The sequence below is a fragment of the Corella eumyota genome, chromosome 1, assembly GCF_963082875.1.
Source record: "Corella eumyota chromosome 1, kaCorEumy4.1, whole genome shotgun sequence".
Classification (NCBI taxonomy): domain Eukaryota; kingdom Metazoa; phylum Chordata; class Ascidiacea; order Phlebobranchia; family Corellidae; genus Corella; species Corella eumyota.
Window position 1 is genome coordinate 21,435,811 of NC_137490.1, and position 6,276 is coordinate 21,442,086.

The following is a 6,276-nucleotide window of genomic DNA, read 5'->3' on the forward strand; positions in this document are numbered from 1 at the left end:
GTTGGTAAAAATGGAATTATAAAAGAAATGTTTATAAAAACTATCCGATCAAAGAAAGGTAATAAAAAGCACTGTAAATATTATTTTGTTAAAAATGAGTTATCTACGCGATTCAATGTAATATTACTAACAACTGTTCAAAAATACAAATTGATAAAAAAAATTAAAGATACAAAAAATTGTTTTAAGAAAAAGTCTTAAAAAAGATTTGAAATTGGAACGTTGGTGCAGGTTTGTAGTTCACCAAACTCGTTGTAGAAGTTGGCTGAACACTGCCCACAAGTGTTCATCGAGCATCGAGCTAAAGGTGAGGAGGGACAGGAAGTAAACAAGCACGGATCGAAATCACATGAGACTCTAGGTTGAGCGCAAGGAGCTAAAAGTAAAAAAAAGCTTTGTAAGAGCGCCGCTTACATTTTTAAAACAAACAAATTAGTTTGAATTTTTTAACGGCTGCAATTAATATTCTAAACTATAATTTATATTGAATGACTTTTAAAGTAAAAAAGTTTTGTTGTATGCGCGAAACTGCTAACATTTGATGTGGTTTGTTGGCGTTTTAAACTTTTTTTAATTTTTTTTTCTTATTTACCTAATTGTCTAAAGTACCACTAATTTTTACATTCAACAACATAGTTATAATTAAAATGTATATATAACACAATTATCTAACGACATTCAGTAGCCTGTCCTATGGTTGGCATTTTAATTGTCATAATATGGTCGCAACTTTCAACTAATATTTGCCTGCAAGAATTAACCTGCGTACCACAAACGGCAGTTTTATTTATTTTGTAGGCCTATAAATTGGAATTGCACAAAGGTTTATTATATATAGATTAACTTACGTAGGTCTCTACATTGAAATTCAGTTAATGGTATTCCGTCCAATACCCATTCAAATCCGCACGATCCGCAAACCCTTCGTTCGCACGTTGCCAGGGGAAACGTTTCGCACAATTGACCTTGACAGGGGTCACCTAGACACGTGACCGCAGGTAAGCCTGGTGGGCATTGTGGTTCGGGGCTTTCTAGAATAAAACAAAAATATTTTGCATTTTATGACGTCATTAAAAAAATAAATAAAAGAAGTTTCTGTTTATAGCATTTCGTTACGAGTCAAAGGGGTTTGGGTTCGAGTCGCCCCAATGCTCACATACTAATATTCTGTAGCGCCCAATAAACGGTATAAACTACTGCTCAGCCAACAACCTATTAGCAGCTTAATTATCGAGCAATTATAATCTATATAATATCCCAAACTGCCACAGGCAACTTGTGACTGGGTCGGAGTAACAGATGTTACTCTATGTTTAGGCCGTGAAATTGACCTTTTCACATCGAGGATAAATAAATGTGAAAAAAGATCTATCTTACACCATAACATTTACAAGCACCACAAACTTGTTTCAATCTCTTAATACTCTGTAGAACATCTTGTCTTAAAGTGATATCAAAATTAAAATATTTAAAAAATAAAACCTTCGAAGAAGAAAATTTCGACACAAACTAACGCGCAACCATTGGTACAACAAAGCTGTGTCGGCCCACAATCGGTGCTTCCCCTGCATTCTGGGGTACATTGGGTTGGGGTGAAGTTGGGCGGGGGCGGGCACATGGGGTCACCCACGGTAAATGGGGGTGAGGTCGTCGTCGGTTGGGTTGTAGTTGCTGCAAAATAATGTTTTGTTTTTTACTCGAAAATATTTATTGTATGACTTCATTCGTGAAAAAATGACGTCATGTTATAATACTATGTTTGTAACGACATTAAAACAATTGTAGTGACATTATTTATGTTTAGAAAGTCGAAATTAATAATTTACCAGAGCACCACAAACGGCAGTTTTATTTATCTTGTAGGTCAATTTATTGGACATTTATGTTGCCCACGCTCTATTATATGTAGGTAATTAAAAAACTGTTCATGACGTCGTACTACTAGCCGAAAGGTTTGGGGTTTGATTCGAGTTAAAGCTACACTATTTGCCTTCAAGCCCGGCGTTTACACATAGCTCAAACACGTCACAACGGCACAAACTGCTCCAAGAAATTATAAAACTTATCACCTTATGTTGATATTAATTTAAGATAGTATAAAAAATAAATAATTTATAAACTTGGTATAGGGGTTGTTGTTGTTGTTGTGGGCCTTGTTGTTGTTGTTGTAGGCCTTGTTGTTGTTGTTGTAGGTCTTGTTGTTGTTGTAGGTAATTGTGTTGTGGTAGTAGTTGTTGTAGTTGGTAGGAACCGCATTGTGACTGGTCTTCGAGTAAAAGTTGTGAATCGTGTGGCTTCAAATTCACTGGCAGGGCAGTAGAGGCACGAACTGCCACAAGCTGTGGCACAACAAACATGGTAGCGTGGACAGTGTGTTTGGTCCCTAAAATTTAAAAGAAAAATTAAGATTTTAAATACCTTATGAAAATGAAAAAACAAAAAGCATTTTGGTCTCTAAAAATTAAATTTTTTCTTAAAATATAAAAAAATAAATTATTTTAAAAAGAATGCATTAACTTATAGAATTCGATAATAAAATGAGCGAAAAATTGCAAAATAATATTTAAACATGTTAAAAAAAATTAAGAAATATAAAAACGATATTTCTTTTAAAAAAAATTTTAAAAAGTAAATCAAGCGAAAAAATGTTTTACCACACCTGCAAAAATATCTTTTTCTAAAACAAAATATTGAAGCTATAAACGAAACACGTGGACAAAATCGATTGTAAGCAATTCTTCGTGGAACATAGACGTCTGTGACGTAATAAACAAAATATTAATGACGTCATATTAGTGTATTATTTTTTTTAAATATATTTAAAATTTAAAAGAAAATTTTAAAACTTAAGGTTAATTTTTTTGATAAATAGATTTACTTACTATAAGTAGCTTCGGCGTAATAATTGTTTACTGGTGACGTCACAATTAAAAACAATCCTCGAATAATCCAATTCCAAATATTCATTTTTGTTTTAAAATTTAAAAACTTAAAATCTAAATTATCATTCTAAAAAAAATAAAAAAAAATAAAAAACTTTTTTAAAATTTTTTAATTTATTTGAAATCTAATTAATAATTAAACCAAATTAATTTTTATTAAAAAAAAATAAAAAATATTAAAACTGAAAAACTAAATTATCATTCTTAAACAAAAATTAACCTTTTTTTTAATTTTGTAATTTTTTTACAGTTTAATTAATAACTAAATTAAATTAAAAATTAATAATTTTTTTTATACATTATACCCTAAATTTGTGTAAAATAAACTTGTACAAATTAGTCGTCTATTCTTTACCTAAACTTTTTACAAGTGAAATTAATTTCGCTAATTTTTTTCTAAGTCTGGAGTTGAATTTTTTTCACGGAAATTTTAATTGCTAATGTCTATAGCTAGAACTGGTGATCACTTTTGTCACCAAATCGGGTAATTACCCAAAACAAATCGAACCTTGTGATCGCATTATATCCACTATGACGTAATAATGAAGTGCTTTGTAGAAAGCACTTAATCAATTTAATGGAAAATGAGCAGTTCAAAATAAGTTCTCATGTAAATCAAAGCGAATTTTAAAAGCTAAAAATCACAATTCCAGAATAACACAGCCTATTGTTCGTTAACAAGTAAATTGCGCAGCTGTTTATAGGAAGTAGAGACTTGAAATATTCTAAATTGATTGAAAAAATCTTCATTTAATTTAACGTAATTACAAGTTTAAAGAATTGCAATTAATTTTAAATTGTAGCCTAAGTTTTTAAGTTGAAATACTACTTTATTAAATTCCAGTTAAACTTTCTATTTAAATTCAAAATAAATAATTTAATAAATACAACTCAAATTGTTCAAAATATTTAAGTTAAAATACTACTTTATAAATTCAGTTTGAAAAAATTAATTTTAATTTAAAAAAATTATCAAAAACGGCAACTAAAATTTAAAATACTTTTAAAAAACACTTTAACGAAATGTCTTAAACACTTTTTTGACTTTCTGTTTTTACTAACTTAATCTTCCCAATTTAACCTACGATATAAAACTAAAATGTAAATGTTTTCGTTCAAAAAGTTGTCTTTTTATCTACCCTGTACCCTGTTATGATATAAATCTTAGAATGTGGTGTCCAATTTTACTTATTTTATCTCTCGTGATATATAATACTATAATCGACCATTAAATGTAACAAAAATGGTAAAAAAAACCTTGTTATATGTCTTAATATGGATGTATACATTTAGTTTATATTTAGATTAGGTAACTTTTGAATTGTGTGGGTGTGTTGTTATATTAAAATTAAAAATTAATGCATTTATTAATAAAAAAAATCTTTTTTGCTGTAGTATTTAATTTTAGGCCCCTAGGCATTATTTGTTTAAATTCACATCGATTCAAACAATTTTAACCTTGTTGAAACTCTATAGAGTGTTTCAAAATTTGTGAGAATAAGATTATTGTGTCCTAATATGACGTAACAATGCTTGATTTACATGGGACTAGTAGAAAGGCGTGTCCACTTGACGTTAAACTGATTTATGAGAATTACAAATTAACTGAAATAAAAATTACGTCACAATTTTTAAAAGCATATGAATACTTTTGTAATATAAATGGTTTTATTTTAAAGGTAAATTATAAAATACTATTTCTTTTATGTTAAAGTTTTTTATTTATGATTTTTATTAATGTAAAAGCTTTAATAATTCCAATAACTTAGTTATAATCGTTGAATTTGTTTTTATTGTTTATTAAACGTTCAAACTGTTTATCGTAGTTTGATGTAAAAGTTTTAGTTTTTTTTGTCTTCTGACCATCACCAGTAAATTGTTTTTTATTTTCTAAAAGGAAATAGTTTTCTATATATTTATTGTGTAAGGGTGTGCTGTTGTGTTTAAGCAATCCGTAAACGCCGGGCTCAAGGGCGTATGGTGCGGCATTGGTGTGACTCGAACCTAAAACCTTTGGGTGTGTTTAAGCTATCCGTAAACGCCGGGCACAAGGCGAATAATGTGGCATTGGTGGGGCTCGAACCTGAAACTTTTTGTAGCCCGACGTTATGACTGGTAAACTGCACTACTAGATTTGAAAACGTAGATTTGAAAACGTATGTTAAGTTTATCTTGCGTTAAATTATTACATTTTTTTCTGAAATTGAACTTTGAGATGACCGTTAGGTTGCAGTAGAGAGCTACTAAATTGGCTAATGTGGATCTTCACTTGGGTCCAAAACTAGGTCATTTATCTTTGTTCTAAAATTGTAATATTAATTTTAATAATATGTTAATGATCTGTTTTTATTAGATTATGACAAAATACTAAAAAAATAGTAAAAACAAATTTTAGAATTTTTTTATTCTAAAATTTTGGTTACGCTATTTATTTAACCTAATTATATATTGAAAATAGATTAGCAGTCAAAAAAAGTAGTCAAAAATTAACTTTTTGTTACTTTATTTAAAGTCTATTCTAATATTAAGAAAGATGACATTGCAGATTGTTAAAAACAATCGTAAAAAAACACAATCATGATTGTGTCGAATAATGGAAATTGTTGTCTTACATGAGTAACAATCCTTATTCAATGACAACAAATCATTAATTTTGAAATCCCACATTTTTATTAAAGACAATTTGAAACTGTTAGTATTTTGTATTCAAGGTTAACATTTAATATATGATATTTATTCTTGGAATGATAAAGCGAATACTTGTTTAGATTGAATATTTATATAGTTGAAGGCTTAAATAAGGTGTTTTAAACTCATTTAACTTAAAAAAATCGTAAATTTAATAAGAAAATAGTCACATGACTTGGCTGCTCAGCAAACATTGATAACTAAATGTTTTGGTTGTTATTTTAGTTTATAATATTATGTTACAATTAAATAGAAAGACCTACAGAATACAGACTGACAGAATTTAGCTTTTATCAGTTTTTGTTTATTAAATACTGTGCTTAGACAGTGTTGACCTTAGTAGGATATTCAATTGCTTTTTGGATTAAAGCCTCTATTGCCACACATTTTAAAATAGACAGACTTACCTACAAATTATAAACTGTCAGCACCAAGCTTTTATTCAATACTCTGCCTAAACATTTAAGAAACAAAAAAAAGATAGTCAATTGGGGTTAAAAATAGACTAAACAAATCGATAAAATAAAAGGGCGCATGTATTTAATCTCAACTTTAACCCTTATTCATTAAGATTACACTTAATACTTGAAATCCATTCATTTGAACTAGTATACCTTACATCCATTTAAACTAGTATACCTTACAG